Raw genomic sequence first — 27,867 nt, forward strand, 5'->3', positions numbered from 1 at the left:
GATTTATACAGTATGAAAACATGAAACAGTGATCCAGTGCCACCAGAACGCCGCTGGTCTGCCCTGTCGCTGTCCCTGGTGCTGATCAGAGCATCTGTTTTCTGCCCACACAGTCAATCTCTCTCTCTCTCTCTCTCTCTCTCTCTCTCTCTCTCTCTCTCTCCACTCTTGTCTTTATCACACACTTGCAGTTTTTCTTTTTCTGACTTTTTTTTTTTTTTTTTTTTTTTTACAGTGTTTTCTCTCGCTCACTTGATATCACCTCCCATTCCTCCCCTCTTCCACTCACTTTCTGTTGGGCACATACACACGCATTGCACCATTGATTCCGACTCTCTCTCTCTCTCTCTCTCTCTCTCTCTCTCTCTCTCTCTCTCTCTGGCACTCACGCGCTCCTGTTAAAATATTCATTTCCGACACCTCAAAGGCCTTTTTGCCTCCCACCTGTATCCTCCGGCGGAGGCGCGGAGCCCGTGGCTTGTGGAAATAAACGCAAATACATATACATATGACTTAGGCTATTACACATACATGTGGGCTAGTAATTGATAACTTTATCACCTTATCGTCTTTTAAACACACCAATCATACAGGAACCACAGGAGAACGGCCGGTGGCTCACAGGCTGTCAGTCCTGTTTCAGTTTTTTTCCCTGGGATGAAATCACCCGCGGAGCCCGTCGATGTTTTGTGCGTAGGCTCAAGCAACGACTGGGCACACTGTTCACAACTCCCCCCACCCTTAACCCCCGCTGGGAAGTGCACCGGGGACCCAACAAAGAACCGCAACAGGCAGGTGTAGTCTCCACTACCTGGCTTTATCTCCGTCAGAGTTAGCTTCACAGCTTTCCATCCAGTAAGTCGCCTTTGCGCCTCAGTTGAGGAATTCCCCGAGTTTGGAGAGACGAGCCGCGCAAGGAGACCGTGTAGTTTAAAACCCACTGTCGGCGGGGGCGGTGGACGATAACCCTCAGTTTATCTGCTTTGCCTGAAATTCATCTGCGGACGTCGTTTTGGAGAACTCCGCGGGGGTCGTGAGTGCGTTTAAGTGGAAAGACGGAGGGCAAAGGGGCTTGCCAGGAGACACTCCATGTCTGCTTACATTACCCCCCCTCCCTTCTCTCTCTGACGGTTGAACGGCACCGACCTGCCATCTAGAGCCGCCTATAACCTCTCCAGTCTCCGGGGCGCAGCGTATTAGTTTGCCCTGATGGAGCGATTACTCCCTTCGTCAACTTGGATACCGTTTCTGGGGCCCCCATCACTATTAGTCCTGTTTCGGTGAACATAAGAGTAGAAAAAAAGACGGGGGAAAGGTGGAAAGCCAGGGAAGACACGTGGATTCCCGAGGCGCACCGTCGGATCCGGTTTTGATGCGCGCAGGTGTCCAATTCAGCAGCTTCTTTTTCTCTCTCTCTGTATGAGCTGCTATCGTACAGAGTTCTGCGCAAAACTGAAAATGTTCAAGAGGAAGCCGTTCAGCCGGAGTGCTTTGAACACAGGAATGCTCCTGGTCGGATATTTGCTTTGGGTTTAAGGGGAATCGCTCGGATATCAAACCTCTCCAGCGGAGACACAGTGGAGGCTCTGGAGTTACAGAGCAGGAGAGAAGCATTTGGAAAGTAGAGCCTATATTTACGGATTACCAGGCTTTTTCTTCTCCTGATCAACTGGAGACACGCTCTTCTTTGATGTCTGAAAAGGTAAAAGCAACATTTTCTTGTCCACATTTCCTGTTGCTTATATGTCATGATCTCAGAACAAGCAGTGATGGTTAAATGTGAATCTGAAGTGGGTGATAAGGATAAAGGATAAAATAAGGTTTCTTTTCACATTTCTTCTGTGCATGACATTTTTACTTTTCAGTTTGACACATTATTTTCTGCCAGCTATGGAGACAATCATAATCCGCTTTCAGGTGATCAAATGAGAAGACAATTAAAACAAAAAAAGATGACAAATGTCTGCAATACGCTTTGCAAAAACAAACTTATGCCTGAAGACACAAAAACATGTTCGGTTTATTGTGAGATCCTATAATTAGGATGGTTAATTCTTCGTTATACAGAATGTATAGTGCTCGTCATGTGATTATTATGGGGCTTCGAGCCTCTGTTGGTTATTGAGGAGAAGGGCAAACTCATCTGGGGGAAAAAAATTAAAAGCGCTTTTCAATTAAGTGACGCCCATGCAGGTCGGTCCAAACGCGCAGTGGATAATGAATTTCTATTTTTTTATAAGGCTCTGGGTCAACAGGTCCGGGGGCGCGTCTCTCTCTCTCTCTCTCTCTCTCTCTCTCTCTCTCTCACACACACACACACACACACACTCTCTCTGCACATGCGGACTCCTCTAAAGGAGGACAAAAAAGAAATGAATACTGAAGAAAGTATTGATCCTGATTCCTTTGGATTAGTGCGATACTGGCATGGCTGTTTAAGCAAATCTTAGCACTCCTGTCTGTATTGATTTTCAGGAGTAAGGCAATCAAACAGGCAACAGGGGACGCTCTTTCAACTGATTTCGAGCAACCCACTGCCTTCTCTCAAATCCACGAGGTTTACTGCTGCAGGTTACATATTAGATTGTTTCTGCGAGGTGTTTTTGTATTGAGCTAAAAGTAATGCACAATGAACAGCTGGATACAATAGGTGCACTGATGAATAGACATTCTACTGTTTGATCTATATATATATATATATATATATATTTAAAAATTTGACTTGATCTGATGCATTCAATTGTGCAGTGACGGAAGTGCATGATAGGCATGGTATGGAGCAGGGAGGAAGGAAGAGATGGACAGATAGATGGATAGACAGATAGATACTGACTGCAGTTTACTTCCTAATAAACAAAACACTTTGTGTACCATTGCCGCTGGAGAAATCTGATTAAAGAGTAAAGATGCAAGAGGAGGGAGGCAATTAAAATCCCAGAGGATGACATTTCATCTCATCATTAAGAATGATCAGAAGGAGGAGTGTAATTGGCTCATTACTTGTTCCATTGTGCATGCTTGGCCTATCAAACAAGGACAATATTTGTGACAACAACATGACATCTCTATCATGATATCACAACACCTTTACATTTCTTTTTTTTTATGTTTACCTTCCACACATGGGTGGCTCTGTAGCCTGCAGATTAGAGGAGTAAGCTTGCGACCACAAGGCTGCCAGTGCAAACCCCCAGGGAGATTTGTGATTGGTAGGAGAAGGACTAAGGCTTTCATCTTACAACTGTTGTGGTGGCCTCAAGCAAGACACTAAATTTCCAACTGCCTCAGCGGAAATGCTCAGCATTAACCACAGTGTCCTGGGTATCTCCCACTTGTGAATGTGTCCAACCATATGATTTTTGAGTGTTTGTAGAAGAACCACTGACACCACTAAAAACTACCAACCGCTATGACTTACTTTGGATAAAAAAACATCATATAAACTTATAGTTTCACTTACTCGCATGTGGGATTTTCCACACTATAACTGCTGTCTGGCTACTGTCCATAGTCAGGCTTGGTTGTATCTATCAACAGCACTTGTTAAAGGACAGTTAATGGCTGTTACATTTATGTTGATTCTAGCAGCCAGTGCATGGATTTGAGCCAGTGGCCTTGAGTCACAAGATTGACCATTATAGCCTCTATTTTCTAAATCCCAAAAGATGTTGATGCCTCCATATGTATGTTTCACCTTTCCTAGGATTTTTTTTACCCTTAGGGCTACACTGTGATATGTGCACAGCCTTGAGAAAAAACTCAGGTGGGTTCACCTGATTTATTTGGCTGTCGCAATATAAAGAACAATTGTCATACATAAATACAGATAGGAGAACATATCTGTTTGTCCCAGTGGGACTGCAGTACCCCTTCATGTTTGCTCCCTCACCACTTTTTCTTTATAATTGGATGGGGAGGGAAGGACCAGTGATGCCAGAGAGCTGCGGGGCCAAATCAGTGCCTAAATGTTTTTGTAAAAATAGTCCCTCAAGAAATGGATGTAACAAAGCTAGAGTATACTCAAATTGAAACGGAATTTGGTGTTTAGTCTCAAGAGAACTTGAGTACAGCTCTCGGTGCAACTGCCAACTGCCAACTGCCACTGCGACTGGACTCCCTATCGTGCCTGGTGGAATTTATGATTTGCAATGAAGGAGAAGATGCAGGAAATAAGACCAAATCTATATAAAACCAAAGATGTGTTGAGCTGAGGCCAATGCAAAGTGTTTAGCAAACCCGTCCAATTGCCTGTGAGAATGAGCCATTTTTTAATTCCATTTGTAGTGAACTGCTAGGTTCATTGGCTACTTTTGTATGTGTGAACATTTAAAAGTAGATTCTGTATGCAGTAGTGTAGTCTCAGAACAAATATGTGTTCTGGAATTCCCCAACCTCTGGCTTTGATAAGAAAGTGGCTTAGCTTATTGATGTAAAGCAACACATATCTAACACAACTACAGCTGCATCCAGTGGCTCCTGGGGCTCGTGTGGTTTTAGTGAGGCTTAATGCTGGCTGTAGTCCCTTTAACTGGATGATCTTTGGATGACACGGCTGCTTAGGGACAAATAGTGTAAGTGAAGTTTTGTTTGTGAGGGAGAGAAACAGAACACATAATACAAATGTTGCATTGCTTGCTCTGCTTTCGGTGTCCAGTATATCCATGGTCCAACAGGACGGCAACTTTTCAGGACATACCTGAGAATTGTTTCACTGATTACTTGAGACATTTTAATGTAAGGAGACAACTGAGCATACTTTTGTCTCTGTATGTCCCTTTGTTTTATGGAAACATCGCCTAGCTACGTTGAAAAACAAGGAAAAAAATGTATGTTTATTATATCTTTTACTGCTGGCTGTGGTGTCTTAAACAAGCTGACATTGAACAGGTATGCTTAAGTATGTGAGAGACAGCAGGAAATATTAATCATTTTGGAAAAACAGAACATAATGTGATGGAAACTGTTGGTGGTGTTGTGGAGACCAGAAAGCGCACTGCATTTTGACACTGAGGCTGGTTTGCAGCAGGGACAACAATCTTGCATATGCTATATCACTATACAAATATAGGATGAGTGTTTGAGAGAGCAACAGCGAGAAAGTGAGCACCAGAACCAACTGACATTCCTTCAAGGTCGGCCAGCCCCCACCCACACCCCCATCTAATCCCCTTATCCAGTGAATCAACTTTCTCAGAGACCATTTCACTGGTCAAGGTGGTGGTGTTGAGGGGATGGGGGTCCCAGGCCAATGATCATGAGCCAATCACAGTTAGAGGCTGAGGAGGTGTGTGTGACCTACAGTGCAGAGCAGAGGTAAACAGGGTCGCCTCGGGATTGTTAGTGCCTGTGCATGTGTCTTTGTGCTGGTGTTAACTACAGCAATTGCTTTGTATGTAAAGGTACCTTCCGGAGTTTTTCGTTTTCGTTTGTGTCTTGAGTTGTATACTAGAACACATGTATACAAACTAGGGCTGCCCCTGAGTAAAGATTTTCCTATTTGACGAGTAGTTGTTAGATAAAGCCAATAGCTGATTAGTCGTTGCACATGTATGATGTTAATTTATTTATTGAAATATATCTATTTCAACAGCAGCCTGTTAAATGATAATGGAAAAAGCGGTATTGGTTCTGAATGTGTAAGAACAACCAAGTTGGAGACTTGAACATTTTTTCAATTTATTTTAACACAGTATAACATCACAAAAGTCTTGTTGTTCAAAACACGGAATAAATGACTTCCAACTTAACAACAACACAAACTTGCAAACTTGATATGATGGATCATGTATAACATTAACAAACTCACCCCTCTTCCTCCGTTTCGTGCCTCTCCTGACACTGCCTGAACCTGCCATATATTCACCCGCTCAGCCATAATAGTGCTGTTCGGAGCTAGCTGTTCTGTTGCACATTCCGGCCCCACTCCTTGGCAGTATTCCCTGCCGGGTCCCCCGCACTTATGCTAGTAGTGTTTAAACTCCCCCTGTCCTTTGAGCTCTGGGTACAGTCGGGCAGCTAACGAGCTAGTGGCAGCAGCCAGTACAGTTATCATGCAAAGGTGCACCAGTGAGAGACTCCCTGTGTTACATGAGAAAAAGTTTGTGTTACAACAATACCCTGATACTTTTGTCCGTTGAGTTGATCAAGGGGCAGACCTAATACAAACACAAGCATGTGGGTAGTAGCACAATACATTTCCTACCGAATGCGGTGCGTCATCCATCAATCCAACTTAATTGTAAAATAAACTAGACTTAACTCTATGAGGACTACACTTACACAATTCCAGTTGGTGGTATTAAAATGCCAAGAAACATAGCAATGTGGCAGCAAAGGGCAGGAGAGAAGAAGACTGCTGATGATAGCTTGAATATAAACAAAGCAGGTTCCACAATATTTAGAAGTTGTCTTTACTAAAGTTTCATGGGAAAATAAATGCATTCTACATGCCTGAAGGATACACACAGCGGGATTTTGGGAGAAACACTGAATGTAAACAATGTTTTAAAAAGGAACTCCTCAGGGTACCTTTAAGAATAAATACTGATTTTCTTTAAGTCACCATGTAAAATATTGACTTTATATTGACTCTGTTTAATGAAATTCATGGCTTTCTTACAACATGTACAGGCATTTGACTTGGGGACATTAGTGTAGGAGCTCATTGGCAACTAAAATGCTTACATACTGTAACTAAATGCTGACAAGTGGAAAAACACAACATATATAATAGAGTGGAAATTACTTCACATTCAGTAGTCAGGAACAATGCGCTGTGGTCTTTCGACCACAGATACACAATGCATTGGAGAAACATGCCATTATCCAGCTGTGGCATGCCTGATGGAAATAAATCCTCAGGAGACAGGCCACTCTCTTCAGAACAGTGTCAATCCTCCTCAGAAGGCTGTCATACCTGTCCTGAACTATGTCAGAACATATCAGATCATTCCATCTGGAGGAATGCTTCCAGTCCGTTTGGGGGATTGAAGGAGATGAAAATCTACTTGGCTTTCTAGACCTGAGAACTTCCCATCAAGATTTAATGATCTGGTTATGAGGGGAGTAAGGTGTTTGACCTCATTGTGGTGGTCATGAAAATGGTGTTGGATTTGTTTAGCAATGTGTGCACTGGGATTAATCTCGGAATATGGCATCAGGGAACAGGGTTAACCCCTGTGTCTGATATTATTCATGACTCTGGAGAAGTATTTTGACCTAATGACTCCCAGGAGATAGCTGGCTCTACCATTACAGATGCACCACATTGTTAAACATACAGGTACTGCTCACTATAAGGACACCCTCTGGCTTTTTCTGAATGCAAACATGTCCCTATGTGGGGACAATCATTTTTATTACTTTTCCACTTTCCGGAATGCTTTAGCTATTTTTGCTCCTGATAGCAGGTTATGTGTCATTTTGCACTGGCTTTGGATTTTAAATGACAGCCCTGCTATGAACACCAGGTTTGGGAATCTCTTGATGTAGAGTTTTTGTTGAGACTGTGTCCCAGAGGTGTTGATTTAATTCTATAATTCAGTTATTGAGTCTATAAATTCATGCTTTTAGCAAGTTTTCTGTTAAATCTCCATCTGTCCCTGTCAGCTGGATTTGACTTATAACTCCCTTTTCCTCTTTACGAAAGACTGTTTACTTCTGTGCCATGTTAAATAATTTAGCAGTTTTTGTGACAGATGCATCTTCAGTTTGAGTACCAACTCTTTGGCTCTTCTGGCCCTTCATTTGCCGCAAGGTGTTTTGAGAACTCTCGCAGAAGGGTGGTGACTGTCAGACTTTATCAAAGGTTTACACATACTACTTGCTGATATTTTATTTAATCACTCACCTGTGTAGCAGTCCTCATACTCATGATTTAGTAACTGTGCAGCTCTTAAGAAGGTAACCGCAGGGTCGCACAGGCGTGCAGAAGAGCCAATGCTTACACCGAATGTCAACAACATGTTGTATTGACAAAAGGGAAGCACAATACAAAACTGTAAATAGAAGTATTTAAATTTACTCATATATTATATTATCTCTATATTATCACTATAGGCTATTCAATTTCTTTGGATTTTTGACAAAACAACCTATTTGAAGACATCACTATGACCACTTTTCTCCTATTTTCTGATACTTCAAATAAATTAATGATTCTTAATGATTAATTCTCTGATAATGAAAATAATGATAAGTTGCAGACATGTCAGATACAGGATTTCTCACATTGTTTTGCAGTTCAGTCACCCTGTCTTGTGATGTAAAAAGCAGTTCTGCTCACATCATTTTTAAGAAATATAATATCAGGCTTATTTGGCTTCAGGGAAAATGAGCAGTGGTGCTACATTACACAGCAACGGTTATGTGTTTAATGAGTGAGGCAATTATTCATCATCTACTAACTACATTGATAACAAGATGAGTCGCGTCAGGATTCTGCTCAGCAGGTGATTGATGGATCAGCACTACATCGCTCACCTTCTCTGCTTACCATTTATTGGAGGAAACCTTGAAACACACAGTGTATGTGTGTGTATATGGATAATCTAGGTTGTTCACAAAACCATGCGCTACGAGACTGGATGTACTTAGAGATGATAGCGTGTCCCACATCACCTGTGGAAGATGGGTTGTGAGGTTTTTCCTATTGTCCACACAGTTATGGGAACTGCTCTCCACACAAACAACCCTCAATCACTGCAAGGCTCGCTGGGATCGATATGTTCTCATAACTCAGAGCTCCTGACCCTGACCGCGGATCATTATTGCCCCCTGGAGTTGGGACTGACACACACACACACATACTGACACACAGACACACACACACACACACACACACACACACACACACACACACACACACACACACACACACACACACACACAGGTGTTGTCTCTGCTATCCTGCCAACCATCCCAAAAGGCTTTAAATATCCACACAAGGAAGGTTAGAGCCACTTACACACACACACACACACACACACACACACACACACACACTCCACACACACACACACACACACACACACACTCAGACAAACACTCAGTGCAGCCCAGTGGTGCAAGGAGAATTGAGTGCCAGGGGGCTGACAGGTGGAAGAGATGCAGTCGGGGAATACAGCTGATGAACAGAGCAAATGACAAGGAGACATGGGACTCCCTCACTGTATTTCTTTGTGTGTGTTTTTTTCTTTTATTGTTTTCATTACCACAATTATGAGTCATTTTATGTGAGTACACAGAGAGAAAACACAAGCCAACAACTTTACGAGACAATAAAGTTTCAATGGGATTTACACACATTGCTTCTCTGGCCCTACTTTGTCCCTATTATACACGCGATTACAATGTGTGCCGATCATATCAAAGCAAAATGAATACTTTACATCAAATAGGTTTGTGATAAATTGCCTATTATATCTAAACCTCTCCAGTCAAACACTGAAAAAAACTAAATTGGTTGGGTTAGGTATGTGGTTGAAAATTATTCATGTCTTTATTTTTCTAACTAGACCTTTCAATGACCTGTACTTGTACGTTTTCTTTTGGCTTACCCTTACTTTGTATATGTAAAAACTCCAGACCTCATCCTTTCTATGTTCACATAAAAGCAAAACGAAAAAAAGTATTTAAAAAAAAGAAAATGATTCATGTCCAGTAAATGCTCTGAGCCACACCAGCTGCTCCGTCTGGTGATCCTCTGATTTTACCTTTAGCAGATTTTGAGTGAAATGTCCCAACGGCTATTGGAATCCAGTACTCCAAACCTCCAAAACTAATGACACGTCCATCATCCTCAGCTGCACTTTGTGTGTAGTGTGAATTAGTCGGCACACATTAAACTAAGATAGTTAACATGGTAAACATTGTACCTGCTAATCATCGGCATGTTAGCTTTGTCACTGAGAGCATGCTGAGATGCTATCATTAGAATTCAGCTCATGGCATATTGTGCCTAAGTAGAACAACTTCACAGAGCTGCTAGCACGCTGCAGAGCCTTAGTCTCGTTAGTTCACTGATCCTGGAAAATAAGCCACTAAATTAATAATCAGTCAATTTTGTTGTTTATAAATTGGCTGGAAACTGTAAAAAAATTAGTTCTCACAAAGTGAAGTCTTCAAATTTGTATTGTCTGACCAACAGTCCAAAACCAAAATTCAGTTTACAGCGATGTGCAACAGAGAAAAGCAGCTAATCCTTACATTTGAGAAGCTGTAACCAGAGAATGTTTTGTCAATCATTTTCATGTCAGTCAGCTGATCGATTTACGCTGATTTAAGTAGACCACTTTAAGTTCTATCAGTTTTCTCAGTGGAAGTTCATAACATACATTATTTCCTACTGTCTGTGTGTGTGTGTGTGTGTGTGTGTGTGTGTGTGTGTTTTCTTTGTTTTGTGTTTTTTTTGTGTGTGTTCTGGGTGTGTATATGAAGTTCTATTCCTGTGCTGTCTCTGACCCTGCCTTAATAGTGTTTGTCATGGAGTGTTTGTGCTTCTCCCTCCATCATATCTATATTTAGGCTTCTGTCTCCCTCATTTATGGAGGCTGTGCTCCTTGGACACACAAATCGTCCTGACGACTTGACACCCCCAGAGCACTTCCTCGACTCCCAAACGGCTCAGAGGTGGTTGGTCATTTGGAGTCAAAATGCAGAGCCAACAGAGCAGGGGATTAACATTTTTATTTCCACTTTTGAATCAGTTTAGAGATTATGTGATTGTGTGGAGCTGTAGTTCAGTTAAAACATCCCATCCTTATTCTGCGGCAGTACTTTGACATTTAAAGTGTCTTTTTTAATACATTATTTTGTCCTGAGGAAATGTTCTGGAGAGTCCAAATCTTAAATGATTCACAGGTAATTTGGTGTAAATTTCCCTCTCAGGTCATACAATGTGAGTTTAACAGCCCCTTTCCTCCTCTCAGTCAACAGCTGAGCTAGTGCTGAAATTGCCAAGTAGGGACAAAACTTGGCCATTTCAGTGAATGATGAGTGACTGTTACCGCACAATAGAACATTCTCAGTAGCACACTATTGCAAAACAAACGCAATGATGAGAGCAAAGAAAAACATCAAACTCTGATCATAGCAAGCCTACTTCATCTTTAAATCTTCTCTGTAAACCTCATCCATTCAGTATATTAAAACTAACAAACTAACCCAGATCAAAACACACTTGTTCACCAAGAGTTAATGCATTAATGCCTCAATATGTGTTCTACGGAAGCCCTAAAGGGCCATGTATTCATACATTTTATTTCCTCCGTTTTCCCTTGATAACGAGTTAATTAATTTGAGATCTCGAGATAACGACTGTGATATGATAACTGCGGTCAAGCCAGCCGTTACTCCGATCTCCGTGGTCAAATCAGCCGCACTTAAATTTACAGCGTGTTCACCGGTTTTCAAAATAAAGATATTAAGAACAGTAAACTATAATTCAAACCTACATTTAAAATAAAATATGTTACATTAAAGAGTTTCATGCAAAAAAAACTGAAACAAAGTTTTTTGTTTTTGCTCTTGTCACAGCCATTATATTATGACCACTGACAGGTGAAATTATCAACAATGATTATCTGGTTATCATGGCACCTGTCAGTGGGCGAGATATATTAGGTGGTAAGTGAACATTTTGTCCTCAAAGTTGATGTGTTATAATCAGGAAAAATGGGCAGTGTAAGGATTTCAGCCACTTTGACAATGACCAAATTGTGATTGCAGTTTTTGTAGCAAATTGTGTTTGCAGTGGTCAGTACCTATCAGTACCTATCCAAAGAAGGAAAGGTGGTGAACTTGAGACAGGGGGGTCATGGGCAGCCGAGGCTCACTGATGCACGTGTGGAGCGAAGGCTGGCCCGTGTGGTCCGATCCAACAGACGAGCTCCTGTAGCTCAAACTGTTGAAAAAAGTTAATGCTGGTTCTGATAGAAAGGTGTCAGAACACACACTGCATCACAGTTTATTGTGTATGGGGCTGCATAACATTCTGACCACCAGGGGGCCCAGGTGGTCATAATGTTAGGGATGATCGGTGTATGTCGAATAGGAAATTGATGATTGCGGTGACATATCACCTTTCTAGTCTTGCAAGCACTCAAAGCACTTAACACCACATGTAAAATTAATCTTGGTCACACACTGATGGCAAAGGCTGCTATGCAAGGTGCCAACTGCTCATCAGAAACTAACTTCCATTCACGGACACAAGACAATTGGGAGCAGTTTGGGGTTCAGTATCTTGCCAAAGGACAGTTGGCAGGGGCCCGGGATTGAACCACCAACTTTCCAATTAGCCGACAACCCGCTCTACCTCTTGAGCCACGGCTGCCGAAGGGAAAGCCTCAAAATGAGAGATATAACCCAAAATGTGATAAAATAAATATTGTTCACCAGCGTGTTTCTGTATGAGTCTGTGCGTCAAACGATCATAATGAATAATACATAACTGGTGGTGAAATAAAACATAACAGTTTTTGAAGTGCTGCTGGGAATATCTACATCTGCTCTGCTGTACCATGAAAAGTGAAGCTTACTTGATGTTGAAGTAATGTGGTTTTGTTTGTGGTTAATGCAATTACATAAACCTTAGAAGAGGAAGGTGATTTGTCTTTTTTCAAGTGTCCCTTTGTGCTTTGAGACTTTGGATAATAATGCAGCAGCAGGGGCTGAACTGTGTTCCTCTGTGGGGTGGTTCACACACAGACACACTGATGCATGCAGCTTTGAAGATGTGTGTGTGTGTGTGCGCATGTTGGTGTAGAGGTGAATATTATATTTTGTGCTTGGAATGAGATAAAAAAGACTGTCATGCAAAAGTGATAAAAGTAAGAGAAATCTTGACATGTACGGTCCTAGAATGCAGCGGTAATCACACACACACACACACACACACACACACACACACACACACACACACACACACACAGATAATTGACTAGTTGTCTCTGACTAGCACCTTAATCAACTGGATTGATTAGACCTGTGCATGTTTGTGAGTGTGTGCCTCTGGAGGATGTCTGTTGACTAATTAGGAGAGAATACCAGAGGAATTATGGGATATATCAGTTCTTAATAACATCTACATTTCTTCATCGACACTTCCTACATCACTTCTACATTTCTGTTGCTCACTTCTTAATGTTTTACCATCTGCCATTTTGACAGTGGGTTTAGCAGGATGTAACTTAGACTACATTGTTGCTCCAGTGGTTTTGTTTGTCCTCTCTAGTGCTCTTATTGTGAAAGTGGAGCCAAGGGGAAAGGCATCTGTTCATGCTTCATCAGTATGCATAAAGCTTAGGTATTTGTGCCAAACTGTAAACAAAACCTGAGCTGAGACAACCTACAATACACCCACCAGTAGCAGCCAGATACAAGCCTGGAAGTTTACAGATCTATGCTGTTTAGACTGATATTTGTCCCAATGAAAGGTACTGTATGTTAAGATTTTTGGAATTGGAACATCATAGCATATGTGCACTGCTAATCATTTAATAATATTTTTGCATGAGTCATTGCTCTAGAGAACGACCAATATGAACTTTACTGCTCATTATTTCAATGTGGTGTATGGCAAATAACTTGCCGCAGATTATGTTTGAAGTTTGTCACTTCCATGTGATGCAACACAATGAGAACACAATGCAACAGTGACAGAGAGCAACACAAATGCAACGCAACCACAATGTGAAGCCCAGACATGAGGCAACGTCTGAATGCAACTAACTATACAAAAGTATGCCAAACCTACATTAAGAATAAACTAGGGGACTTGGGGTGAAACAATACACACTTGTTCCTATTGTATTAGCAGCACACTGTTATACTGTATCAAATGTTGCTAAAAAAGTGTACATTTGAATTTGAATTGATATTAAGTTAAATGATTCTGTAGGGATGGGTTTGAGTAATCCGTGTACCCGTTTGGATGTCAGTATGTGTTCAATGAATTAAGCACTGGCTTTTAGATCGCAGATAATATTTCAATCACACAGAATGGTGGCCAGGCATAAAAGTTATATTTGGAGGTATTTTGAAAAATTTAGAGAATATGAAGGTGCAGTGCAAGCTGTTTAACATTAAACGTGTGCATCATAGAACAACCCGGTCCATTATTTATCATTTGTGGATTAAGCACAAGGAGAAAACAGTGGAGATAGCAACCTCTCATCACCTTATTAGCTAAAGTTAGCAGTGTTAGCAAGAGCCATGGTAATGCAACTGGACTGGAGATATCCTCCCATTAACTATGCAGAAGGAGGCTTCCGCAAGCTGATGTTGTTTGTTTAGCCGGAGTGCAAACTATCATCAGGGTGAAAAACAGCTACAAGAGTGGAAAAGATGTATGAAGAAAATACAGTGAAGTGCCGAACAAATTTTCTTTTAAGCTATAATGTTACCCTACATGTCCAGGTGGCCTCAGAAAACCAGCCAAATGATTGGATTAATGCAACATCTTAATGTCTGCGGATATGGTTTTTCATCATGTTGGCTAATCTTTTCAGTCTGTGCAGTGCAAAATGTTACACTTAAAGGTTTTTTGAGTCCACAGAGGTAGGGAAGCCTCTCCTCTTTCCCCTTATTCTACATTGCATGCAAAGACACTGAAAATGTGAGAGCCAAGGACAGTTTTTAATTTTCACAGGAGCAACTGGTGATATTTCCGTCTCTTGTTGATCACCACAAATTATTGTCCATCTTAAGTCAGTTTTTTTGTGAGAGCATTATGTTGTTCACATGAAAATCTGTCTTGCTTCAATGCACAGCACATACGATTGCAACCTATATAACACAAATTATACGTTTAATATGAATGCAGAGGGAGAAGGAACTACATTCAAGGTGCAAATAGGGTGCAACTAAAGCTTTTTGGCTACATATTGCAAACTTAAAGGTATCATAATTCATCAGCAGGACCACGTCCTTTGTCTTTGTCTTCCAAATCCCTTCTAAATGACAATAAAAGATTCATATGACTATTTGGTGATCTGCCACCTATGGTTATGGTTTGGTTTATGCCCAATACACAAAACATTGTAGGAAATGGGATGCAAACACCAGTCTACCATTTCAAAGTCAGTCGCTTTGTATGCTTGCAACCTTCGCCCAAAGAGATTTTACAGCACTACAGCAACATCACACTGCTTCCAACTTTTCTTTTGTGACGGACAAAATTCACTTTTTTGCTATGGTTTTATCTGAACAAGCAGTCTCTCATTTACTTTAACCTGTTAGCATGGGAGTCCCTTGTATGAGTATGTTCTACCTGTTCAACCACAGAGCACCACTTCTTTCCAACCTCTCTTGCTCTTCCTCCCCTTCCTCCTCAACCTGCACTTCACTGTCTCCTCGCTGTCTTTTGCACAACTCTATTTTTTCACATCCCCGTCTCTTTCCCGCCTCTCGTCCCGATGTTTCTCCCTGTCCTCTCGCTCTTCCTCTTCTCTCCATTTCCTTCGTACCTGTAATTAATCCTCGCTCGCCCCCGCTCTCATTTCCAACCAGCCTGCAATAACGCCATCATTGTTTGCTGCTCCCACCACTTCTTTTTGAGAGACCGCTGTGTGTGTGTGTGTGTGTGTGTGTGTGTGTGTGTGTGTGTGTGTGTGTGTGTGTGTGTGTGACAGGAGGAGTCTCATTGTTCATATCTGCTGGTGTCTCCCATTGTTTATGTTTATAGAGGCACATGATTGCTTGCATGCTGTTAGTGTGATTCTGTGTGTGTGTTTCTGGGTGCAAGAATGTGTGTGCATCCCTGTCATACCACACCTGGTTGTCAGGAGTGGTTACTCAGTGTCGGTGGCAGCCAGCTGATAATTAAAGCAAAGCCGAGCACAGAAAGATAGACAGAAGAGAGAGATGAGCAACGAGAGGAAACAAGGGAGCCATGAAGCAAAAGAGACACACGGCCTTCAGAGACAGAGGGGAGCGAGTGTGTGTGCATGTTTTAGTCTAAATGCCTCTGGTTTTAATTTTATTTGGTGATTTTTATTGGAACCATGTAATTTGTGTCCTTCGAAACCTTTCTATTTTGTTCTTCTCTCTCTCTCTCTCTCTCTCTCTATACCAGTCTTTCTCTCTCTGCCTTTGCAACCAAACCAAATCCACCCACCTCTACTGGCACACTGTATCCTGTTATTTTTGCTTCTGCTTCTGAACCATCTGTAAAGCTGTTGCATCACTTCACCTGCACACCGTCGACAACCTTGCTATCTCTAATTTAAGTTATAGGAATTCCATTTATTAGAGGGAAAGATAGATAGATTCTTCTTGTTGCAGCGTTGGATCAGTTCGAGGGTTTGCATGCACTTAAAGCATCCACTTTGGTCTGGTTTTGGTAGTTTTGCCCATTGCTCCTTTCAATGATAACTTTCTTTTTACCATGTTAATGGCTGAGATCTGGGACTGTGGTGACTTTGCTAGTCTGGTGGAGCAAGATGCAGGTGTGGATGCAGAAGCCTCCATATCAGCCAAAATGATTTAGAAGAGAAAGGGCAAAAAGTAACTATTATGCAAACGCTCCATCTTAAAAATTCGGAAGAACTTTCTGGTTTGGATTTTGCTTACTGTAAACAGGAATTGTCCATTAAATAATGGAATTACTGATGGTCTTCTGCAGCAAACACATTTCTTTAACACATGTAAATGAGAAACCCAGCTTCCAAAATCAGGGTGGGGAATTGAGAGGATGGCTGATTTTTGTTGAATCAATCTAATACATTGGTTTGTACAAGAGACTTTGATAGGACTAACACACACTGTGAGTATCATCGTCAAAATAAGCCAACTATGTTCCAAAACATGGCCAGATGTGGGGGAGTAATGTGATTACTGAGCGGCTGCATGTAAATGCAGCTTCCTGCCTTAACTAGATTTCTCCCAGTAACCTTGTTTCTTGTGTCCATGTTAACATGGTCAGCAGTTTTGCGATGAAAATATAAGTTAGTCTTAAACTAAGCAGTCAGAGATACTTTTAAGTCACTGCGAGAGAGGCAGATTACAGGTCAATTGCTTCCCATGATCCTCCTTTTAATGTTTTTTTTTTTTCTGGTAATCTTTGGGGTTAAGCATTCATTGTTGTGGTGTTTCTCCACTGAATTCTTTGAGACCATTAGTCCACCAGAATCATCACAGTGATGGACACACATCACTGTGATGTCTCCAGGGTTTGAGCATCTGCAGGTGGTGCACTTTTCTTTCTCTATGATCTGTCTGTGATTTTTGCTCAGTAGGTTGCATGACTTCACGGGTGGCAGAGGTTGTTTTCTGAGAAAGGCAGAGCTGACACTATATGCTCTGAGCGTTTATAAACTGGTTGAATCACATATTTCTTACATCAGTCTGAGTGGCAAACACTTTTTTCAGGAGAAAATGGAGTGGATTATTACTTTAACCTCACAGTGGATATCCTCTGTCCCCCCACTCCATCCTTTATATTACTGCTACTGTACTGTCTCTTCTTCCATTTATCACCTGCTGCACCGTTTCGCTCATCCTCACACCCTCTCTCTCTGTGTTGACCTTTAGCCTTCTACCTCTGTGATAACCCATGTCATAGATCGCTTCCTTATCACTTCTTAGTGGTTTAATGGATCTAGCACACAGGCACAGTGATAGTGTGGCTCATGATTTAATGCCAAGAACAGAGTCACAGAGAACTGGGGAGGGAGCTCTTTAATACCAAAAATGTTAAATCTACTCTCTCAGATATATGACATTCTTTCTGCTAAAGTCGGTAATCAAATGTACTGTGATCCGAACTGCTCTAAACTCCATTGGAAACATATATATGTTAAGTGCACCTATTGTGGTGGTGGTGGTGGTAGTTTGTTTGGGGTTTAAAAGGCAACAATGTCTTGATGACTGTATGGTCATAATAATGAGTTTGTCTTTCAAGAAATATTTTGTTAGATTAATGCATCACTTTGCCATAAAAATGTTAAAGTACCCAGCGCTTTACATTTGCAGTTACCTTAGACTCATTTTTCACAGATTATTAAAGCACAAACTGATGTATTTATGAATTATATGCCATATGAGTGGTATACTTAAGTCTATGCTTTAGTATACAACCAAATAATTTCACAGATAAGACCCTAGCAACATGAGGACATTAATTCTAGAATGATGAAATAAATCAGGTAATATGGTGGTTTTTCTTTCTGTTTATCGTTATTTATTACATCTAGTATAGATACACCACAAGTCAAGCTAGTGTATTCTTACATTTCCCAAGTGGATGTAGCAAAAACCCAAATGAAGTCAAAAAAGCAGAAGAACACTGTATGTTTGCTGATGTTCTTATTAATGGTAAAGCTCTGTGGCCTTCCCACAATGCCTCTGGAGACCAGCGAGGGATTCAGGTTTTGACCGATAATTGGTTGTGTGCATGAGGAGCTCTAGTTACATCTGTGTGGTGGCTTCATGCATCTGCAAAGGTTTAGTCAGTGGTGCAAGTTGTGTAATTTTCTTTTCTCTGGTGTCACTGTTGCCAACTTTGTCTCTGTTGTTGACTCTTTAAGACCCTCCTGGCTACTTTATTTCCGCTCATTTTGTAATCAAGCACTTGTTTGAGTAATTTGGAACAAAAATGACATATTTTTAGGTTCTAACTTGTCAGATGTGAGGACTGTCTGCTTGTCCTGTTCTTTTATAATAGCAAACTAAATATTGTGTCTTGGACTTTTAATCAGAAAGAACCAGTATTTTGAATTTGTCATCTCTGGAAAATTGTGATGGGTTCTAAAAAATTCTGACAAAACTATTATTAATTGTTATTTGTTTAATTTACTATCAATTATCTGAGTAAAGCGTCAATGAAACCGTAAAACTTTACTTTTCTTTCTAAAATCGTGGACTAAATTCATGACGGTAACAAAATCTTTCGCCTGATGTTGATGCATCTACATTTGCTGTACATGTTCATCTGACCTCTTCATGCACAATATGTCTTCCTCGTTCTACTGAGAGTGGGAACAGGTAGCAAAATTCAATCTAATTATTTGGTGACTTCTAGCAATATTTTGAAAAAAAATGTTTGCCATAAAGAAATACGAAATAATGTATAAAACAGTAGTCAAAATCACTTCAGCAGAGCTGGTCCCTAGTATGTTGAATCGGTCAAGCTCCAAAAACACTAGGCTCTACACTTCTGATAATGCAACTTAGTCGTGTCTCTCCTTAAATCCTCCCTGCCCCCATTTTGTAACATTTTTTTCTGTTAAAAACATGGTCTTCGAGACAACACCAAGATTATTCAAGTGATGTCACTTGGATTATCTTTAACATGTAAAAAATATGGCAATGTCCCTTTAAGTGTAACTGTTAACATTCTAAAGAAGTCAGAGTAGCCAAAGGAAGAGATGTTCTTCACAGAATAGAATCACATCATGGAAAAGCAGGAATCTGACCGGCTGCAGGTTGGTGATGACCACAAAATGTTCAGCTGTGGCCAACTTTCATTTGCCAACGCACTTGTTGACTAACTGCACACTGACTAAAGCCCATGGTTGTTCAGTGAAAAAGTAAACAAGTAGACGTTAGGGAATTTGTTGAATCTGTTGCCTGCAATTTGAATATAAGGTTCACGTTCTGAAGTAGTGAAGTGATTTTAAGCCTTAAAGTTGCCAATATAGGGAGCCAAAATTTGGGAGGTGAAAATTTGGCTTGTTGACCTAGAGAAGACGTCGAAGAAAGCAGTGTCAAAATGTCACTTATGTTTTGTTTGATTTGTCTTCGGCGAGCTCATTAATAAGCCTGTCCGTCTGTTGGAGTGTAATGACAGCACTGTGGTATAGTTAAGCAAATATCAAACTTCCTAAGAGGGAAGTCGCTTCAGAAACTGCCAACAGTCACTGTAGTCCCAAGGTGCTCTGGCTGCCAGGCAGTTGGAGAGCAAAGACATAAGAGAGAGTTGGCTCAGTGTTGAGAGTGAGCGAGGAAGACTGTGATCAGGGTGAATGCTAGAGCAAAAAGAAGAGGAGGGGGGCGGAGATGAGCGGGGATGTCACACTCCAGATGGAGTAGGTTGACTCTCTTGACCTCTCTGACTATGATCCATCATGCACACACATAACCATTTGCACACACACACACACACACACACAACAGTAAGGCCAGATCCAACTGCTTGCTTTGCGCCTTGGTTTTAATTACACTAACTTATGTCCTCATGTATACAGTGCTGTCACAATACCAACATTTTCGACTTTGATATTTAACCTTTTTAAATAGCACCAAACTGAAACCCCTAAATATCTGGAGCTTAATACATTTGTCGTTTTGGAAGAAAGATTTTCTAAAATGCTTGTCATGCCATTTACGCAGCAGGCATGACTCTGTTTTATAGCGCCTTTTGCATACAGGCTTTGTTATGTCAGTTTTTTAACCAGCATCTTATTTCTGAAGATGGTAAATGGACTGTACTTTTATGGCGCCTTTTTAGTCTTCCGACCACTCTTCCGCCGATAGGTGGACAACCAGCTCCACTTCCTGAGCCGCAGCCACCTCTCAAGATGACCTGCTGTTGTGGTCAGTTGTAGAAATATCAAAACGGAGGCATTGCTTCTCACTCTCAATTGAAGTTGAGGCTCACGCTGTACGAAGGGGATGAATGCACAGGTGTATGTCCCGTACAAGTGCCTGACTTGGCAACCTTGCTTGTATTGCCACCTAGCGAAGATTCAGGCCAAATATACATTTCATCCTCACGATCCCTCACACTGGAGACACATTTGATCTACAAGTACTAAATGTTGTAAATCCTAATACCAAAAGTACCAACATTTCGGTATACCATACAGCACAGTACTACAGTATATACACACGCAAGCTTAACATATCACTTAAAACACACACATGCTTGAGTGAGGTTTGAATTCCCCTGCTTGCTTCACGGCTCTGTTCTCTAACGTGCTCCACTGGGGACTGGTGACAATCAAATCAAACCCCTCTTCTGGAAAATTTCTATTGGTCAAATTCACATTCTCTTCTTCTCTTGTATCTCTGTGCTTTGCAAAGTGCACTACTTTTGTAAGGCACTGTTCTTGTTGCTCTTTTTTTGTTCCCCAGAGTGCAGTTATAATGGCTGGCAGCTGGCCTAATAAGCAATGGTTGGAAGAAGGAACATTGCAAGGAAATTGGCCATGGGGAGTCCAGCAGGCAGGCCAGGGGGACACACACAGACATACACAGACCCAGGTCCCCACTGGTATAAGAGTTTGGCTAGTTCTGGCTCATTGGATCCAGCTGCCATAATGGTTTTGGTCTGAAGAAGGAGGAGAGGTGATTTTCTATCTCTTTGCCACTTTTCTTTAGCCTATTCAAAGCTGGACAGTGTGGAGGATCATAATTAGCGATGCTAGCCTACTTCTATTTCCTGCTGTAATTGCTGCTGTTTGCAACTCTATTTTTGTTTCCATTTTTGTTTCTCTCTCCCGTTATATTAGGAACTGTCTCAACCACACATTCAGAACTTGCTTTTGGAAAAAAGTTTTACATCTTTTTATAAGAAAACATGCAGAAAAGTAGTTTTCTATAAGCAAACATAAAAAAGAAAATTAAGTTATTTTGAATAAAACAAAACTACAAAAATAATGCAAAACCAACTGGAATTAAACAGAACCCATATCGAAAGATTTCAATGTAACTGTCCTCTGATTTTTTATGCACTGTATGACAGTGTTAAGTACTTTTATGGCTTGTTCACACTGCCCACCTGCTGCGATGCTTCACTAGAGTGTCGTGGTCTTACATATTTTTTCTGCAAGCCATGCATGGTTCCCAGCGGAAGAAAACAGTGAAAATGGTAATATCAACATTATCCTAGCAACATATATTTTTCACTACAGTTTCTGTATTGTATATACAAATAAATTGTATTTAAACATAATATTAGATGTGCCTTTTATGTGTGCTGCCCATTGCTTGGCTTAATTGTCTTTGTGTATAAACTATTTCTCCTCTGAATGCAGTCATCGAGGGACATGGAGCCCTTTGTTATGTTAATTAAAGTTTCAGAAATGATCAAATACAGATGACAAAATAGTATCTTGAGTCAAGGTAGTACATTATAATTGATTGCAACTAATAGGATTTCAAAGCAGTACATATTTCCAGGGATTTATGTCCTACTGGGAATTGTTCCTGTATATTAAAAGTTTTCATTTTGTATTAAAAATTTCACCCTAAATCTAGAATCACTTCCACCTTTCAACACTTTTAAAAACCTTTTAAAGTCAACTCTGACAGAACAGTGTAATTGTTTTTAACTAGGTGCCCTTTAAGTTGTATGTCTGTATTAGCTTAAGTTAACTGTAACGTCTTGTTTGTGTTCTAGTACGTATAGTGTATGTACAGAGATTTGTTGTGTAGTATGTAACCTTTGTCCTGTCTTTTTATATATATATATATATATATATATATACATAGTTTAAACTTTTTGCCACCAGTCTTGGCCACGACTCCCTGGGAGAAGAGTTACTGTAACTCAATGGGACTTTTCCTGGTTAAATAAAGGCACTACTTTTGCTTTACTAATTTTAAGAGTTCTACTGTAAAGTTTATGGAAAGATTGTGCTTTCAGTATTGTCTTTATTTAATATGTACAACCAAAACTTAAGTCTTTTCCTAAACCTAACAATGCATGGGACACAGGACGGCAGGATGTGACTTCACCTTTCCTGGATTGCAAAGCAAGAATTCCAATGATCATAATCCAGGAAGCAATTAGGTTTCCCCAAAATGTAATTGGCAACACATGTTTGGTGGGTACAATGACCAAAAGAGTTTATTAGAAAAACTGGTAGATAGAGGATGAGAAGGTGTAGACGGGCTCTGGCAGGCAGTAGGGAGGGGATAATGGTGGAGATCGGAGCAGAGTGGAGCCAAGGATGTGTGTGGCTGAGCAGGAGATGAATCCATGAGGCAGAAAGTGTGGCAGGCAGGCTGGAACGCTGGTGATGATCCTGAAGCACAGGAAAAATAACATTAAGCAAGCTCACATGAATAAAAAACGTAGCATTAACTATATTACTGCAGGTGAGAGAGATGATACCCAACAGGCTGAAACAACAATCTGGTAGAGAGTGGTTGAAGAACCAGGGTTGATATCAAGTGTGAACCAATTGGTTTATGGAGTACTGTTTCGAAGCCTCGAGTTTGGCATTATGATCGTCGCTATGACAATTTGTCGGAGCCGGTGCAGGTGACGTGAGTGTGACTGTGAATTGAGCATGCTCTCAGTTTAGACTCGTCCATAGCAGAAAACAATGGAGGCTAGAGAGTACACTAAAATATGTCTGTCCATTATAAATACGGGAATGGTTGACATACTGCAGTGCTAATGAGTTGGTGGGTGGTATCAACACACACACACAACAGAGAGACAGGATCACCAGGAAAGAGAAAACACAAGAAATTACTGAAATTATGGTGCAGACCAAAACAGTCATACACAGCAGAGTATTTGGAGTCCCACTTGCAAAATATGTGCAGGGTAACCACCAGGTTTAACTAGTTGCAAGTTACAACAGGAGGGATACAACAAAATGTTGTCGTAAATGCTACAATGCTACATAAACAAGAAGCAGACTTTACCATTGAGCACTTGACTCATTAAGCCAAGAATTTAGAAGAAGATATAAAAAATGGCTCCAGTAACTGTACGTGTGATTGGCCTGTGGGACCGCTGTCTTTGCCCGTTGTCACTGTATTTTTGATGCACTCATCCTGTATCCTGTAATAATGTAAAATCTCTACAATGTGTTTGACTACATGATTACATAGTGGCATTAAGTAATTTCCAAACAGTTGACAGGTGAATGTATGAAATGATGTGTGGCTAATTAGATGTGGTATGCAAAACATCCATAGGTGCTGCTACCTGAATATGATGACAAAACTGACAGGCTCTAATCTTTTCCTTTACTCTCATCCTTTTTTTGTTGTCAAGCAAGAGTAAAATTAATGAAGTTCACAAAAACAATATGTCCAGCACATCATTATTTTAAGCTTCACTTCTTTTACCCGCATGCAGACATGCACCCCTGTGCATAAAAGTGATCAGGTGTACTTAGCCATAACATGACAAATTATATAGAATAATCATCCAGCATGTTTTCATGTGCTGGTAAGAAGCACACAAGTTAAACTGGCCCAGTAAGCAAACTTGTATTCTGCTTTGTTCTGTATCTCATTGTTCATATTTTGGTTTGCATCAATAATAAACTGCTCCAATTTATCAGTGTAGCAGAAAAGACTTATTGTATGTTTTTTTTGTGAAGCAAAATATGGTTGTTAGCACACCCACGAGGTAATCAATGGCTCCTGCGTAGTTCCACTCCCACAGACTGTTGCATCAAGCTCTAGCAGAGGCGTTTGAATGTCAGATATGATCCAATATCATCCAGTGTAGGGACTTGCCTGCTGATGGCTCATCACTGACATCAAATCTGTCAAAAGGTTAAATGCTTCTCACCATCATTGAAAAATATATATCTACAGTTTAAATGCAATAAAGTTGCCGCTTGTGTATTGCAGTTATGCTGTATTTAGTTTGGGGCAGTTAAACAGTGCTTAAACATGGATGCATAGCAAGAAAGTTTAAAACATAGCAGTGGTAGTGTGAACTAAGACATATAAATTACATATAAACATATAACTTAATAAACATTAGACACTAATTAATAGTGGTTGGTTATTATAAGTCACTCAAACAAGAAATAACCATGCAACTTCAACTGAAGTTGAAAAAAAAGTTGGAAATATTTGCAGTTACACGATTTTTCAGAAGCTGTGAACTCTTTCTGGACTTGACACAAGTATTGAAAATATCTGACAAAATATTTTGGCCTGCAGCTACACAGCACATTTTTCAGTTGAGACATGATGTAGTGGTTATACTTTTTATATCCTTGGAGAAAGAAGGTTGGAATATAGATTTTCAAATGCAGTTTTTCAACCAATACCAGCAATTTACATGTAGAGGCCTGGTCCCTTTAATGCAGCAATGCAAGTCTGTTATTCAATCATTGTGTTGTAAAGGAGCAAAGCAGCCATGATACCTGTTGCACAGAGTTACAATAAACAAATGATTAGTGGTCCAATATTAAACTTGCATATTGTTCCGAGATATTCTTACTTGTAACCAAAACGTCACTGACATGACCCCAGTAGCATCCCACATCCCATTTTACAAGCCTTCCCTTGTTGCTTTGTGTGTAAGACTGCATCATTCTCAACAAGTAGTCTCTCACGTATGAAATGTCACTAGAAAATCAAGATAATTTGTATTTTTCAGCTTTTCATTACAATTGTCAGTTGATTGACCTGCTGCTCTTACTAACGCTCCCTAAACAGTAAACCTCATTGCCATCAATGAGCAATGATTGGTGTTGAGCAATTGTGGTTTCACAAGAAAAAGAAAAGTGCAAATATGTCTGAGGAGAATCTGTCGTGTAATCAGCTGTATCCGGTATTTCTTTTTATTCTTTCTAATCAAATTCTTTTTTTTCATACCTTGATTTTTGGTTTATTTTTATATTTCTTGCTCAGCTTGTGTGATCTCCATCTGTTCGTACCCTTCACATCTACCTCCTCTCTTCTCCCTGTCATTCTCTGGCAAATTCAACAATGTTTTATTGGCAGTACAATCCCAAATGACTAAACTTTGCCAGGGTGGTTTTTAATATATTACAACACTAAACAGTCATGAGATGATTTAGCTCATAATTCTGGAGGAACAAACAGAAGCTGATTGGCTGAATAAAAAATAAAAAAATGATTGAAGGTACAAATACATGTACTTTTGTGGATGTTTCAACTCAGTACACTTACTTTTACTTTTCTTCAAGAAATGTTTTTGTCCCCATATATCTGTATGTCTCTAGGTCTCTTGATATTAGTCTTCCAGGTTGCTGATGTTGAGTTACAATTGTAAAGTTTGGTCGTCAGCAAATGTGATGTCAAATTTTGAAGTCAGGCTTTTATATTACAATATTCAGTTATTAAGTATAATTTAGTAGCCTTGTCTCCAAAGAAAATGTTTATTTTGACATTTTGTCTACTGTAGATTCTTGGAAGTTAAGCTGAGCTATGCAGAAATTTGGCATTTGAGAAAGTGGCACCACATGAAAGGTAAGGGGTCACAAAAATCATTAGGAATCATCCTCTGGAGTTGAACTCGCACAAAGCTACTACAAATCTGAATCATTTCAGTTTTTATTGAGGTTGGAAAAAAGGAAAAGCATACTCAAGAAAAGTGGAACATATCGTATGTGCTCCTGCAGGCGAGGAGCAAGAGGGAGAGAGATATTGGAGCTATCACTCCACAAGTGGACAGTTGTTAAGTAAGAATGACTCCTGAAGTGGCGGAGAAACTCAAGCTCCCGCAAATCCGTGAGACAAAGAGAGGTGACAGATGTGTATTGTGAGGTTGTATATGTGTGTGTCTTGGCTTCTGAAAACGGAAATCAAATTGACACCAATCGCACATTACTCTGACTTTACCTGAAAATAAGGTTATTCACTTTAGAATGAGACATTTTCAGCTACAAATGCTGCAGGTCGCCTTCCATGGAGGCTACAGTGTTGAATCACCATTTTTCTAGAATAAGCCAAAAAGGACAAACCAAACACTGCCTCTAGATAGGGCTCATTCTCTCTCGTTTTTTGGGGTCAACAAAAGGCCAACAATCAGGTTGCCAACCCCTTGTGGGGGTCTTAAACCCAGGTTTTTAAGCACTACAGTAAAGCACTGGAAAAAAGGATAGATAGACATAGTGTTTAGCTTGCTGCACCAAACATTGGACAGGCTTCAAAAGAAAGAGAGAGACTATAAAATGTGAAAATCACAGGGAGGCGGTCATTGAAAGCCGAAGAAAAGAGGCAAAAACTGATAGAGAATAAACACATCTGAAAAAAAAAAAAAGGAGAAAATGAAAAAAAGATAGTAGTAGAAAGATAGTGTGTGAAATGAAAGGCAGGAAAACAAAATTGAAAAAAGATCGAGGAGCCATTGTAGTGCAGCTTCAGAGAGCAATAAAGGTGAACAGGAACAGAGAAAATGGAAAGCAGAGAGGAAAATGGGGAAATGCAAGAATAAGGGGAGTGATGACAAGAGACGAAGGCTTTGAAAGAGAGCAGGTTAATGTGTTGCACTCTTTAATGATGGCGCAGCTCTTTAATTCAGCTGGAAACACACGAACGCCTATGTACAATGTCACAGATGTTTTCTTCTTTTATGTAATTTCCCTCTCTGTAACCTTTAGCATGTTTCTTTGTCAGTCTCTGTTTTCACCATCATTGTGGGTGGTGCTACACCGTTTGCCTGCATCGTTAATGTTTCTTGATTTCACATCAACACAATCATGCTGGATTGAAGAGATAACTGACAGCAGCAGATAGGTCCTGGGTTTGTGTCCTGTGTAGCAGCATTTCTGTATGACATCTAAAGGAAACACAAACCGGTGTAAATGCATCCATTGTATATTCTCATTGCAAGCAGGGTTGCGGTGAACAAGGCTCTGAACTTTGAAACCAAAGCAGCATTTCTGGCATGAATCAGTTACTTGATGTCTTCAGTCCTTTTTAGTTTGCTCCCTCATAAATATATTACACCTTTACAGATTAATGACCATGTTGTGGTTGGCATCTTTGCATCTGTTTCCTGTCAGTCAAAAGTTGAGTAAGATTTGACGAACCAACAAAAAGGTATTTTTATTCCTCAACTGACTGTACTCACAATCCAAAATAACCAACCCTGCATGCCAACCTCAAATCTGAACTTGGATACTGTTTCCATTATATTTGACTAAATGTTTTATAAATTCTGAAAGAAAAGATTCCCATTAATGCTGATTCAGT

The 27,867-nt window shown here is 40.3% G+C and overlaps 1 protein-coding gene across 1 annotated transcript in view; it reads left to right on the plus strand.

The window, feature by feature from the left end:
* Nucleotides 1–565: 565 nt before the first annotated feature.
* Nucleotides 566–27,867, plus strand: part of LOC127355058 (voltage-dependent T-type calcium channel subunit alpha-1I-like) — a 219,049-nt gene continuing 191,747 nt past the window's right edge. Inside the window, exon 1 of the mRNA XM_051385530.1 lies at nucleotides 566–1,702. The gene's annotated coding sequence lies outside the window, so the exon portion shown is untranslated. The remainder of the gene's footprint in view (nucleotides 1,703–27,867) is intronic.

Source organism: Dicentrarchus labrax, unplaced genomic scaffold, assembly GCF_905237075.1.
Source record: "Dicentrarchus labrax unplaced genomic scaffold, dlabrax2021, whole genome shotgun sequence".
NCBI classification, from domain to species: Eukaryota; Metazoa; Chordata; class Actinopteri; family Moronidae; genus Dicentrarchus; species Dicentrarchus labrax.